Here is a 14,256-nt window from a genome sequence, read left to right on the forward strand (position 1 = left end):
CTTCTTCTTCCAGCAACCACCATTCCAGTCTTTGAGTCTATGATTTTCTCTATTTTAGATACTTCCTGTAAGTGAAACATGTAGTATTTGTCTTTTTTTGACTGGCTTATATCACTTAGCAGAAGGTCCTCAAGTTAAACCATAATGTTGCATATTGCAGAATTTCCTTCTTTTTTAGGGCTGAATAGCATTCCACTGTATATATATACACACACTACATTTTCTCTATCCATTCTCACTGCTTCCTGTTTTTCAAACTGAAAGCAAATGCTGTATCTTCTCTGACCTAGTGAAGTTCCTGCTTCACAGTTGCCCCCTGCACATACTTGCTCTGGGATCTGATAATCATTTCCTCTTCCCCCTTCAGTTATTGGTGTTAATTACTTAATTAGTCTTCACACAAATCTGAGAGAAAGGTATTATTGTTATCATTATCATCATCGATTTTATTTTATTTTTATTTGTTTTGAGAAAGATAGAGAGAGTAAACAGGGGAGGGACAGAGAGAAAAGGAGACAGAATCCCAAGCAAATGCCACACTGTCAGCGCAAAGCTCGATGCGGAGCTTGATCTCACGAACTGTGAGATCACAACTTGAACAGAAATCAGAGTCAGATGCTTAACTGACTGAGCTACGCAGGCACCCTGTCATCTCTGCTTTAAAAATGAGGAAACAAACACACAAAAAGACCAAAAAAACAAAAAAACAAAAACAAAACCACACCCGAGTTCACAGAGCGATGAAGTAACAGAGTTAAATTTGAACTCAGGTAGAGTGGCTTGAATCTCAAGCACTTAATATTTTATGGTCTGTTGTCTCTGACATAAACATCACTTACTAATTACTTTCATTAGTAATTAGGATCCATTCTCCATTTTTGTTAACCAAAAGCTCAAATGTATTTTGCAATCCCTGTGGATCTTTCACAGTTGGATTCACTTCTGAAAAGAAGCCTACTTTTGGTTTCTGACTTCAATAATTCTTTCAATATGATGTGTGTATTCAAAGACAGGTCAAAATAGGGTGTTTCTCAGGATTTTCCTGGCAACAAGGTGACATTCTGTTCCTCTATGTATGAATAATGAAGCATATGATCTTAGAAACTTACCATTTAGCATCAAAAAAATACAAAGAAGACTAAAACAAGTCTTAAAGGACTAATGTAAAGTTCCAGAGGGACCAAACCCATTTAATATGTCATAATCTGAAAAGTGTTAAAAATTTGATTTCTATCATAGATTATCTCCATGTTTTAGAATGGAATGCATTCTTCTTTTTAAAAATATTAATTGTAATTAATTTCTTTAAAGCACTTAAGAATTTATCTCTCTTCTTAAATACTACTTTTTAAGTTCAGTGCTGATACACATTTTAAATAACCTTAAATCTCTTTTAAAATATTTTTTATGTCTTTATTTTATTTTGAGAGAGAGAGACAGAGAGTGAGCAGGGAAGGGGCAGAGAGAGAGGGAGACACAGAATGTGAATCAGACTCCAGGCTCTGGGGTGTCAGCACAGAGCCTGACACAGGGCTCAAACCCACGAACTGTAAGATCATGACCTGAACTGAAGTCAGACACTTAACTGACTGTGCCACCCAGGCACTATTAAATCTCTTACTATAGTGTAAAAATAATTATTTTTATTATTGTCTATGATAGAAAAACATAGAAATTGTCCACATTTTGTATCAAAAATATGGTATTTCTGAAATAATATAGAAAATTATTTAAGAAAAAAACTACTCATCATTACCATAATTTTAAGCTCTCATTACAATAGAGAGCTAAGCAATATTTAGTATGTATATTATTAATACAATATCTCTCAATTTTTAGAGAAACTTTCACTTTTAAAAATCCATGGCAAAGGCTGTAAGAATATACAATGGGGAAAAGACATTCTTTTTATTTCTTTTTTTAAATAGTTTATTGTCAAATTGGTTTCCATATAACACCCAGTGCTTTTCCTCACAAGACATTCTTTTTAATAAGTGGTGCCAGGAAACTGAACAGCTATACACAAAATAAGACACTGGACCATTTTCTAACAAACTACACAAAAACAAACTCAAAATGAATTAAATGCCTAATATGAGATCTGTAAGCAAGAAATCCTACCAGAGAACATAGGAGGTAACTTCTCTGACATCAGCCATAGCAACATTTATCTAGACATGCCTCCTAAGGCAAGTGGAAAAAAAAGCAAACATAAACTATTGGACTACATCAAAACATAAAGCTTTTGCACGACAAGAGAAACCATCAACAACAACAAAAAGTCGACCTACTGAATGGAAAAAGATATTTGCAAATGATCTATCCAATGAAGGATTAACATTCAAAACATATAAAGGATGGATACAACTCAACATCCAAAAAACAAATAATCTGATTGAAAAATGGACAGAAGACCAGAATACACATTTCTCCAAAGAGGACATACAAATAGCCATCAGGAAAATGCAAATCAAAACCACAATGAGATATCATCTTACACCTGTCAGAATGGTTAAATTAAACAGACAAATAATAATGAGTATTGGTAAGAAAGTAGAAAAAAAGGAATCCTCATGCACTGTTGGTGGGAATGTAAGTTGGTACAATCACTGTGGAAAACAGTATGGAATTTCCTCAAAACAGTAAAAATAGAATTGCCATAAGATCCAATAATTCCACTATGAGACATTTTCCCAATAAAAATAAAAACACTAATTCAAAAAGATATATACACCCTTATGTTTATTGCAGCATTTTTTATAATAGCCTAGATATAAAAGAAACCTAAGGGTCCATCATGGACAGATAAGAGAGATGTGGTCCATATCTGCAATGGAATATTATACAGCCATAGAAAGATAATCTGTGGCAACATGGATGGACCCAGAAGGTATCATTCTAAGTGCAAGAAGTCAGACTGAGAAAGACACATATGATTTCACTCATGTGGAATAAAAAAAAATGAATAAACAAAAAGTAGACTCAGACCTACAAAGTGATAATTGCCCAAGGGGAGGGGGACAAGATGATGGCCAAAATGGGTGAAGGGGAGTTGGACTTACAGGCTTCCAGTTAGGGAATGGATAAAAGGTACAGCATAGGGAATACAGTCAGTGGTACTTTAATAGTATTGCTGGCGACAGAGGGCACCTACACTTGTGAGCAGTACAGCCTAATGTATAGAGAAGTTGACTCACTCTGTTGTCGACCTGAAACTAATGAAACATTGTGAGTCAACTATACTCACACACACAAAAGTTTAAATCTATAATGGTCTCTTATAAGACTTAACATGAAAATAAAATGTTCTTTGATAAATGTGTTTTATTCCAATGCTTATATAAAAGCAACGGCATCTGTGAATAATGAAACTGTTTAAAGATTTTCTTTATGATAAAACTACATGGCAAATTTACTTAATTCGTCAATTATTAAAGACCATTTAAAGAGTTTCATTGGACTGCGGGAGATTTCCTATATAACACTATAGCAGTAATAATAATAGATTTAGTATATTGTATTCATTGTTATGATAGAAAGTTATTGTGTACATTATAGCCAGGGAGTAAATACTTTTCTTATGTTACTAAAATTCTTGGTCCAAAGGGGAACTTTGAGAAAGAGAAATGGGTAGACGGCTTTTTTTTTCCTCCAGCAAATATTTTTAATTTGGAAAGCTTTACTGTTTTGTATACAATCATAATTGTTTTAGTCTCTTCCTGACCATAAACAAGGAGTCTTTTGTCAGGCTTTAAGTCATATCTCCTTTTTATCATGTTTATAGTTTGAAAATATATTTTTTTAAGTTTTAAAGTTTATTTTTGAAAGGGGGGGGCGACAGGCACAGTGTGAGCAATTGAAGGGCAGAGAGAGAAGGAGACACACAGAATCTGAAGCTGGCTCTAGACTCAGTGGTCAGGACAGAGCCTGACACAGGGCTCGAATCCATGGACTCTGTGATCATGACCTGAGCTGAAGTTGGACGCTCAACCGAGCTACCCAGGCACACCTGAAAATAATTTTTTCATGCTGAAGTCCCACTGAGCCAGTCAAAACTCGAGTAATTCACCTTAAGTATCCAAAATTATATGGGGAAATTATTAACCTTTACAGTAAAACACATGCACATAATCTTTCTTGATGTGAAAGAGTAAGAAGTCAGTCGATAATCTGAAAATTAGACAAATTTTAACTTTTACATATAAAAATTAGATTAAACAGGGGCACCTGGGTGGCTCGGTCGGTTAAATGTCCGGCTTCGGCTCAGGTCAAAATCTCACAGTTCGTGGGTTCGAGCCCCACTTCGGGCTCTGTGCTAACAGCTAGCTCAGAGCCTGGAGCCTGCGTCAGAATCTGTGTGTCTCCCTCTCTCTCTCTGACCCTCCTCTGCTCACACTGTCTCTCTCTGTCTCTCAAAAATAAATAAAAAACATAAAAATATTTTGAAAAAAATTAGATTAAACAGTGTGCAGTGGATTAGTGTAGTTACTGCAGGACTAATATGTGAGAACCACAGTCTCAGATCAATATGTGTTCTCATTAACCTCTTTTCTATTTCCTGAGATCTTAATGTTTCCCATAATGATCTAGCCCATTATATTATATCTAAAAAAATGTAAACCTGTGAAGACTAATTTGTTGTAGTTTACATAACTATAGTCTAATACGTCAGCAATAACTTCAAAAAATACATCGGAATTTAGAAGAGAAATCAGCAACAACAGAATTAGTTGAGAAAGTATGTGGGTTAATACTCTTTGGATATTAAAAATAATAAATGAAAGAGAATAACTTCTAAAGAGAATATGTTTTTAATTAGATAGCCATTAGTGTTTCAGAAGCAAGGTTATCCAATATACACAATATCAAAATGACATTAATATAATAAAGACACAGGTCTTAAGAAATGTAAACTATCAATTGACCAGATAACTACTTTTACTAGATACTCTGACTCTGCAACTAGATTCTATATAAAACACTTTTGTTGTCTTTGCTTACCCACAGGAGTAAGAAAAATAGCTCCTAAGCCAGGGAGACAAAAGGAAAAAGCCAAGACCTGAAACTGGAGCTATTAATGAAAACACATACAAATGAGCCGAGAGTGATAAGCACACCTGGGGAAAGGCATATTGCAAAAAAAGATACACATTTGTAGAAAAAAAATTACAATACAATTTTAGAAATTAAAAATAGGTGGTTTAGGGGTGCTGGATGACTCCAACCAGTTGAATGTCCTACTTCGACTTAGGTCATGATCTCACAGTTTGTGAGTTCTAGCCCTGCTTCCAAATCTGTGTGTCTCTCTCTGCCCCTCCCCACTCATGCTATGTCTCCCTCTCTCTCAAAAAAAAAAAAAAAAAAGAACCTTAAAAATTTTTTTAAAATATGTGGTTAAATACCAATATAGAGATGCCCAGGTAGCTAAGTCAGTTAGTCATCCAACTCTTGATTTTGGCTCAAGTCATGATCTCACAGCTTATGAGATTGAGCCCTGCATCAGGCTCTGTGCTGACAATGTGGAGGCTGCTTGGGATTCTCTCCCTTTCTCTCACTGCCCCTCCTCCACTTGCATGCATGTTCTCTCTCTCTCTCTCTCTCTCTCTTTTAAGATAAACATTTTTAAATAAAAAATTAAATACCAATTTAGAGGTGAAATTAGTTTATGAACTAAAGATGGAACTGAAAAAAATATTTACAGAATAACAGAGAGACAGGAGATGAAATATGTTAAAGGAAAAGAAACACGGATGTCAGCTTGAGGAACCCCTAGCAGAAAGCTCCTAGGAAGCCCAAGGACATTATGGCTTAGAAATTTTCAAACCTGATATACAGCATGAAGCCACAAGTACACTATATAGTCAGGATTAAAAAGAAACCCACACGTACTCATCTCGCAATGAAATTGCAGGTGCCTCCACTTAGGCACACACACCATCTGAAAGCAGGAATTAAGGACACCTGACATACAAATGTCAATCATCCACTCGACAGCAAACATGAAAGCCTAACAAACTCTCCAAACTGCATTCTCAGCAAAACTTTCATTCATGAATGAAATCCAAAGAAAGATCTTCAGTGGCAATATAAATAATCAATTTTTCTTAAATGGAGAACTTTAAGCCTCTGGAAAATTTAATCATGAGTTAATTATTATATGACTGGTTAGGAATGCTAAGATTGATATGGCATTATTGTATTATAAGAAAAAAGCATATAGACCTTTTAATTTAAGAGAAGTACCCTGGATGATATATACATTATCAAAAGTTCAGATAAATACGTGAATGAGAGATACATTATGGACTACTATGTAGTACATCCAGAAGTAATTTGGGCATGTTATATCGATGTGATGACCAGGGAATTCTACAACTCTCAATATTTTTTTTGGAATTTAGTCTCAGCACAGTAAAGCATTAGAATGTCATATCCTCATTTTTATCAGTGGGGCTTTGCAACTAAATAAATATATAACCCCCCTACTTGGTTGTATAAATAAAAAAAACAAACAAAAACATAAAAATTTTCCAATTTCCTAACCACAACTGAAGCCAGTTTTGGGTAATGTTTTCATCATGGCATAGAAAATTAGAAAGAGTCAAGCTGTCAATGGCAAACATGAAGATGTAGCAAATATGAATTCAGTTGACCTGGTTCTCGGCCAATAACACCAGCTGCACAAAAACTGAAAAACAGCAGGTGAAACTGATAAAACACAAATAATTTAATACACAGCATGCCAGGATAAGGGTATTCAGGTCTAAAATTGACTAGCATTAAGAGACATCTGAAGCCTCATGGAAATTTAAAGAAGACTCAATGATGTTTTGTGGGTTGGGATGGAGGAAGAATGAAGTGGGACAAAAATTCTAATTGTGGGTAATAAAACATATAAATTCTATCATCTAACATACATCTTAGAATTAAGGACAAAAATGTGTGTGGATACCTAATTATAGAAATTTTGAGTTGGAGTCAGCTTACAATTAATCAATTCATCATGCAGAGAACCATTTATGAAAAGGGTGACAGCTAGTATCAATCAAAAAGCCTGAGGAAAGCAAGCTATAAATTTTGATTTCTTCAGATCTTCAAAAAAACAGTGGTAGAGTTCTTCCAAATATTTTCCTCTGGAGAGAATGTATTGTTTCTACTTTAAATGTAGCTATTTTATTGGAAACCTTCTTAATAAAACTTTTACTTACAGAATTTAGAGCAAAGGATAATTGAAACAGTTTACCTGTTTTACTTTTATGTTCCCATAAGAGAACACAATTTTACAGACAATGTGTCAATCTACTTATGCTGGTAATCTGAATCTTCTAAGAAGCACTGAGAAAATGCACAGTCTATTCCTGCTAGAATGATAAAATGCCATACAATGTGTTTTAAGTTAAAAACCTTTAAAACTGTAAAATCTGAACAGTCTGGACGAGGTGGGAACACACATTGCAAAAAATCAACATTAACCAGGCATGTGTGTTTGACTATGTCACTTCCAAACTCTCACTGCTTGAAAGAAAAATGCATACATTCAAAAATATAATTATAAAATAATTTGAGAAACTATTATTTCTTTCCTAAATGCTTTATACAACTTTGTATACTCAATGGTTTTATATGTTGCAGAGGCATATTCTGTACTACAAAATTTCCTCTCAACTGCTATTGTGTTATCTAAATGGTGCACAGATGTTAGAAATGTGCCTTCAATTTTTTTTCTTACCTTATAGCCATACTCTACTGGAAGGGTAGTGAAAGAATAGCCACATGTAATTATACTATTATATATATAGTATATATAATTATACTACATTGTGTGTTCTGTGTGCATGCATTCACGTATCTTTGTGTGTTTCTGTATGTTTGTCTTGTAGGTTAAGTGGGAAGGAAATGAAAAGAGAATGTAATGAAAGTCAATGTCTTTTGACTTCTGAGGACTTTCACTAATTCTTAAAGGAGCTATAGGATAAAGTGAAACACCAGAGAGAGACAACAAAGAAAAGAATAAATTGGGGAGTAGAAGTGGAAAGATCAAGGAAGACCCTGGAATGGGAGGAGGCAGGTAAAAGGGAAATCAAATCCGGAGCACCAACAGATTTGAACTGCTTACAAAGATCTGCAGATAGCATTGTTTTGTTACTAATTTCTATTTCTTATACAAAAAGAAATTCTGATATTCAAACAACCATCTTCATTCTACAGGCATTAAATTTTCATTACCCATAATGCCTAGGACCTTTTTCAAGGCAACAAATAATACAATTACTATTAAGGTAAAAATATGTTCCAAATTTTTGTCAACACTTAAACAATTTAAGCATTCATTTTCCACAGTGCCTGCTCCTCCTAAAATTTATCCAGCTCTATGACATTTTAAACTCTGCTAAGTGAGAAAATCACTAGAGAAACTGTAGAATTTTTCTTTCTCTCTGTGACCAGAGATAAACTAAATTTATCAGCAGAAAATTTTTACAAAAGCATGCAAAATAGTTTCCTGCATTTAGCTGTGACCTGAGAGGTAGTATTAAATTGTGCCAGGGAATAAAGAACCATAAACTATGTACAAGAAAGAACATTCTAACAAGCTCTAATGGGATGTGTTCCCATTCTTTGAATTTTCTTTCCATTAATTTTCCTATTGTGCTGCTATAATCATCTATTGGTCACAGTGATAAACCATTTTGTAATTATTTATCTTCTCCACACTGTGTCTAAAGAATAAAAGTAACAAATACACTGTACATATTAAAGATGCTAAATAACCTGCTGCTGTGACCACCAACATAAGGTAGGCATGTCAATAGAAATTTTATTTATTGAGAGAGGTTAAAAACAAAATTTAGAGATATTCTTATTAAAAAGTACAAGGAACATAATGACAGTTCTCTTAAATAGTAATGTTGCATTTCAGGAGAGAGCTAATGAAATTTTATATTTATAGCTAAAACTCAAAGCTGCTGTTAACATTTCTCTAAAATTAATTTCAGCTAAAAGATTCTGTAAGCTGGATATCCATTAATTTTGTATTGGTCACTTGTTGCACTAAAAAAATGCTGAAGCAGAAGGTATCTGCAAGAGAAATATTGATAGCCACCACAGTGAGCATAAATAAGAGTGTCTGGCCGGATGTATGGGGAAAATAAAGACATTATTTATACTCAATGGCAGGTTTGGAATGGTTTTTGGCAAGAAAAGTCAAAAATGGATGATTTATGGGCTTCTTTAAGAATTTAAGTAGAGTTCTAAGGAAGCAGGCTAAAATGAATTAGTTGAGGCAAGATAATGAAACATAGATATAAAAATTCTAATTCCTTTTAATTACAATCTCTGCACATGCATAATTATGCCTAAGCAGCCTACTATCTCAAAGGTATCAATTTAGATACCTCTGAGATATAGCTTTTAAGAAAATGTTTGTTTTCTATGAAAACTCTTTTGGAAAAGTAAAGTTAAATCATGTCTCATGGATATAATACATAAAACGATTAAATCTCCTAGAATTGCATAAAACTTTTCTGAAATATTTAGGTCATGCAATAAATGGCAAAAGGCAGCCTATATTTTTAAAGCAACCTTCCAACACTATAACTTCTAGGAAGGAATAATCTTCCTATAAAAACTGTAAATATGATAGTCTTCGTATAATGCTAAAACAGAAGCATTATCCAATGCAAATGGAGAGGTGGTGTTTACTACTGACCACAACATATGGTGACCTTTCTGGCAGCCAAATTACTAAAGGCAATCTGAAGTTTTGATGTTATGCAGCTTTCATATCATATTATTAAAAAAACATGAAATCATGTGGAGAGACAAAAAATTTATTAACTCTAGTGTTAAGAACTTATTGCACACTTTCTTCAAAAGGGAAAATAACTCAGCATAATAATTAACATTTGCCAAATGCCCTTTACAAATTATGTTCTCAATAAACTTATATTGAGTAAAATATACACTTTTGTGGCTTATTAAAATTACTGAAGTGATTATGATATAAGCTTTCCTAATGTATATCTCAGAAAAAATCAACATTGTGCTATTACATTTTATATATGTTTCTGTTAAACCAGGGCTTGTCAATATTTGGGGGAGAAAACAGTTCCCTCCAGAAATTGGTCAAAGACTAGAGACCTTTCTCAGAATAAAGTTATAGATGTGTAATCTTCAGAAATAACATTGCAAAGAAAACTAGATTGAAGTAAGGTTTTCAAAACATTACAAAAAAAAACTATTATAAAAACATGATCTGTAGTATCAATTCTGGAAAGAAGGCTCTCAATAAATCAGACTTCCCAGTATTCATAGCCTTGTATTGATTTCTCCTATGTAGAATGCGGGCAGGTAGAAATAATGTCAGGTCATGGAGAGCTTTGTAGCTTCTGCCTTCGTCTTGGGAACCCAGGAACTTCCTGGAACACTGCCTCTCAGAATGTAGCGACCAGAAAGAAACCATATGTGGGTGCTCTGATTATCAGCCCCAGATGATCTACCAGCCCGCTGCCAGTATTAACTGTCTTATCAGTGACCCATCTCAAACAACCGGTCCATGTAGGCCTTCAAGTGACTACAGTCCTAATAAGATACCTCCAGAACCACTCAGTCCAGTCAAACCACTGAACTAGGAGACATGATAAATTGATTTAAGCTACTAAGTACTTGGGTGATTTATTAGATAGCCATACATAACTGGAGAAATACTTCTCTTAATGCATAAAGTAACAAGATCATGCAGTGCTTAATAACCATAGTGGTGAACACAGAATATATTCCAGATTTTTGGTTACATCTATAGTGCTCTTTAGAAACATTGGGGATTTCTACTGAAGCTAAAGTCACGAATACTGTTGTAAAGTATTTGCCATACATAAATAATTAAGGAAATGATAAATTTAGTTAGAACTTTGTAGAAATAAAGAGGAGGAGCCTTTTTTCCCTTATCCAAGTTCATGGATTCTCTTGAATTCTGAGCATGATTGTGGACTCCAGGCTATGAATGCCTATGCTAAACCATTACTTTGTGATTCCGCTATTTGAAGAGAACTACTCATGATGACAATTGCCATTTTAAATAGGGAAACAGTGAAAATAGGATAACTGATCCAAATGTATTTAAAAAGAGACTATTGTTTAAAACTTTAAAAAATCCGAGAACATAATCTCTTATGGTAAATTCCCCCTCAAAAGCTCAGAAATATGTAACTTAACCAGCAATCCAAATATTGATTTTATAAAGAGGCAAATATGAAAAGTTCTAGGTTGGCATATCATTGTCACCAAACTTAAAAATCTTCATGAGTAGCTTACAACTATGCTTTTTGCAGGCCCACTTTCAAATTTTACTAAAATATATCCATGAAAGTTTTAAATTATACAGTTTCTTCATCACTATCCTCCACGTTTAACCTTTTTTTTCTATATAGTTTATATGTATAATGGCATGTATGGTTCATTTTGAGTGCTGAATCTGATTAGTTGTATAACTCTGGAAATGTATGTTAAGGCTAGAGCAGGTTCCCAGGGAAGAATAGCAAAATGAACAGTCAATAACTTCCATGTATATTAGAAGCGTGAGAGATGGAACCTTTCACACAATTCCGATTGTTTAAAAATATGAAATTAAAGCCCCCCCCCCAAGAAAACTCATGGAAGTAAGACTAGCTTAAGATTGAATTGAAAACAGATTGTGCTCATAAACAACAATGATTCTGATGTTCTTTCTATAGTCTCTTAGTCAAACACCTACAAATTCATAATCTTACAGAAGACAGTATGCTTTTCCAGGTTGAGTTAAATCAATGAGCAAGAAAGGAAATACATTTTTCTATTGTTATTCGTTAGGATAGTGGACCACAGGAAACATTTTTCAAAGTAATATTACAGAGTATTTCAAAGAACCAAGAGAATATGACATCTTTGGAAAACTAATTTAAAATGTTAATTATAGATGAAAGAGTCAGCTCATCTATTCACCTACATCAGAAGCCCAAGTATCCAAAGGAAAATAACAAAATAAATTGGCCTCTCATGCCTTTTCCAAAGTCTAATTTTGCTGTCAAAAAATTCAATTCATTCTCTCCTATCTTCCCCCAATTTCCAAGTTTCTGAACTATCTTTTTATTAAATGTTTCATTTCCAATTGACCACAATGGAGAGCTCAAAACAGTGATACCTTTTTTCATGAAACAAGTTTACATAATAACCTGTCCTAGTGATTTCCTCTAAAGTCCCACAGGTATTAATTGAGACATGTCCAACTGCTGCTTTTACCCAACCATTTGCTTTCTCTGAGTGGCTGGTCAGTCAAGTTAATTATAAACATCTTCAGAGAAAGCTCCTGTTGTATACTGAAAGCCCTGAACTCCGCTTGGTCAGAGATAATCTCCTATAGTTTTCAGAAGCAGTATTAAACATATTGCATTCATTTAATCAGCAGCTGATTTTTTTTTTTAGTCATTAAGTGTGTGTGGCGTCCTTGCCTACCCATCATTTTATCTTCTCATTTCCACCGTCTTTGTCACATAGCATTTTAGTGGATTATATAGTTCCTGCAGTGCTTGAAGAATAACATATACAGGTGAGTAACAGCATGCAGTGCATTCAACTATCTAGATTATCACGGTTGCCATGTAGAGGTCGCCTATGCCCTCGGTCTGGACAGCAAGACCCCACAGCTCTCTTTATAATCATCAGAGGTACTAATCACAATATTGCATTTGACATGTAGTTAATTTATTTGTAAAAGATAGTGAGACTTAATGGATATTGTTTAATGCTTTTAACCACCATCCATAGATAGCTATTTTGGGGGAAATATAATTAGTATTATAAGTTTTCCTATTCAAAAGAAAGGCCATTGTACACCAGTGTGAGCCCCATTGCCCCCCTGGCGATGATGAGATGTACAGAGATTAAACAGATGGACTGTGTTATGAGATGCCCTTATTTATGACCTAAAGGCATCCTTCTTTCCCTTGGGATCGAAGGTGAAGTTATTTTCCATGCTAACTCTTTGTCCTGAGGCATAGTCTATGAACTCGGCCACATTTCTGCTGGATTATATGATGGTTTTGAAATGTGAGTTGATGTTCCCTCGAGACTATGCTTTAATCAAATCCATTTCAATAAAAAAAAAGAAGAGTCCTGGAATAACAAAATAAAATGACAATATTTTATAGGCGATAGAAAATCAAATGCTTATAATACTTAGCAGATCCTTAATAAAAATTTATAGGTGAACGTAACTTTCCCTTTTGCTAAAAATAGGTTTTCCCAAATTTCTTAAGAGAACTAGACCTACTGTCCAATGCATATGATTTAACCCTTTATGGACTGCATGTTTAGATAATATATTAATCATACTGAGCTTCATTGTTTTAGATATTTTGATACTTTGATATCTATGTTAAGGCAACAATATTATATCAAAATCACATAAATAACATTTTTATTTTACTTACACACAAAAAACTATTTTCATTAATATGAAATTTAATCAAAACAAGTAATTTTAAGTTTTTTTGTATAAGGTTCATTAAAAAAAATTTTTTTTAATGTTTTATTTATTTTTGATACAGAGAGAGACAGAGCATGAGAGGGGGAGGGGCAGAGAGAGAAGGAGACACAGAACTGGAAGCAGGCTCCAGGCTCTGAGCTAACTGTTAGCACAGAGCCTGACGCGGGGCTCGAACCCACAAATGTGAGATCTGACCTGAGCTGAAGCCGGAGGCTTAACCGACTGAGCCACCCAGGCGCCCCTATAAGGTTCATTTTTAGTGATAATATTTAAGTTTAGTATTTATAGTATAAACCATATTCAATTATGAAATTAATTATTATATGGGAAATATGATTTAAGATACTCGAAGAGTTACAGACATTAATTATTAGTAAGCATTTTTATCAGGGCTCTCTACTTATGTTATTCTAATGAATTGCACTGATAAAGGATCTTGGCTTAAAATGTAATTATTCTAGATCTATGGTCAATTTTTACAATTCTCCATTTCTCACTTGTTTGTTTAAGACTTTCTATCATTTGATACTATTTCTAAAGCCTAATTCCAGACCTCCATGCTTAGTATATCAGGATTTAAAAATTCCTTTTGTGTTTCCTCTCTCTGACTTTAGTTAAGGCAAAGAACAACCTTAAAACCATTAAAAATCCCTTTAAAGCTTTATTTTCACAGTTAATAGATTGAGTGGTGGGCAGCCAAGAAATCCAAAACTCATTTTACCATAAGTATATTTATT

Source organism: Suricata suricatta, chromosome 5 (genome assembly GCF_006229205.1).
Source record: "Suricata suricatta isolate VVHF042 chromosome 5, meerkat_22Aug2017_6uvM2_HiC, whole genome shotgun sequence".
Classification (NCBI taxonomy): domain Eukaryota; kingdom Metazoa; phylum Chordata; class Mammalia; order Carnivora; family Herpestidae; genus Suricata; species Suricata suricatta.